This window comes from Microtus ochrogaster, chromosome 7, assembly GCF_000317375.1.
Source record: "Microtus ochrogaster isolate Prairie Vole_2 chromosome 7, MicOch1.0, whole genome shotgun sequence".
NCBI lineage: Eukaryota > Metazoa > Chordata > Mammalia > Rodentia > Cricetidae > Microtus > Microtus ochrogaster.
The window spans coordinates 78752785-78754599 of record NC_022014.1 but is presented as its reverse complement, the minus strand read 5'-3'; positions in this window follow the sequence as shown (position 1 = coordinate 78754599).

The window sequence follows — 1815 nt, the reverse complement described above, 5'->3', positions numbered from 1 at the left end:
TTTTTTTTTTGTTTTTTGGTTTTTTTTTTGACAAGGTCTCTTACTGGCCTGGAGCTCACCAACTAGGCTGGTCACACTGGCAGGTCAGAGAGCCCAGGGGATCCACTGGTCTCTGCCTCCCCACCCACTGCCAGGATTATAAACACACTTCAACATACCCACCTTTTAGAAAGCAGAAAGCAAAAACCAAGAATTCAGGGCTGTGTTCAGGTCTCCATTGCTTGCACAACTGAGCATCACCCCAGCCCAGGTTCTGACTCCTCAACGCCACTCACGGGCCCATCATGGGATTGTCTTCACCAGCCTGTTCTGCATTCGTCTTGAAGATGTGAGCATCTTCAGGGCCTCCTCTTGTCTGCTAGCATCTTTCTAATTGACTAAATCTGATGTGGGATTTCCCTCTGTATGCTGTGATTACCATTGGTTAATAAAGGAACTGCTTTGGGCCTATAGCAGAGCTACAGGGGAACAGAGCTAGGCAGGGAAAACTAAACTGAATGCTGGGCAAAAGGAGGAGGAGTTAGGGAGAAGCCATGGAGTCGCCACCGGAGGCCACGACCTCATGGTAATGCACAGAACAGTGGAAATAGGTTAAACTGATATATAAGAGTTAGCCAATAAGAAGCTAGAGCTAATGGGCCAAGCAGTGATTTAATTAATACTGTTTCTGTGTGATTATTTCGGGGCTAAGTAGCCTGAAACTAACTAGTGGCCTCCTCCAACATAAATCTACTCTCATTCTTAAAATTTGTTTATTTTGGAGACAGGGTCTCACTCTGAAGCCTAGGCTAGACTAGAACTCATTTTGTAACCCAAGCTGGCTTCAAATTCATGGTAATCCTCCTGCCTCAGCTTTCCTAGTGCTGGGATCACAGGTGGGAGCCACCACATCTTGCTTCTTGGTCTTAAGGTGAGGAGCCCACACTCGTGAGTCCTGTACTCACCCCTTAAGCTCTAGTTTTTGCTTTGTGCAGCGGTTTCTCCAACTCCTCCACGTGCGTGCCTCTACTAGGCAGCCCAAACTCTAGCGTGCAATCCACACTCAGCCTCTTCTAGTGGAGCTCCCGCCAGGCTCCCGCCAGGCCCCCGCCTTGCACAAATGGCGCTGCGAACGCCCAGCCCTGAAGCTGAAACATGACATCTTGGTTCCTTTCCTTCAGTCATTTTAAAAAAAGGAAAAACACAAGATAAAAAAAAAAAATCCAGGTGTAGAGGTGTGTTTATAAACCCTGTACTGAGGAGGCAAGACAGCTGGCTCCCCTGACTCTTGGCCAACCAGTCAGTCTGGCCTGCTAGGTTGAGTTCCAGGGTGTTGAGAAACCTTGTCTAAAAAAAAAAAAAAAGCAACAGAGGCACAAAAGGAACAAATGACACCTCAGATTGTCCTCTGGCCTCCACAAGCACACTTGCGCGTGGGTGCGCACACACACACACAGACACACACACTGAGATGTCCGTGGCCCGCACTGTGATCCCAGCATTCCCCAGGAGGAAGTTCAGAAATTTAAGGTTGGCCTCAGCTATCTAGGAAGTGTGTGACTGGCCTAGGCCATGTGAGACCCTGTCTGAAAACAAAAGTTGAGCAATAAAAAAGATGCTAACAGGGCTATAGCTATCTGAAAGCTTTTTCTGAAAATTAAAAAATAAAAGATTTATTTTATGTGTATGTCTATACCATGTATGCAGAAACCTGAAGCTATCAGAAGGGGGCACCAGGAAGTTGTGAGCCACCCAGGGACGACGACCTCTTCTTCTTCTTCTTCTTCTTCTTCTTCTTCTTCTTCTTCTTCTTCTTCTTCTTCTTCTTCTTCTTCT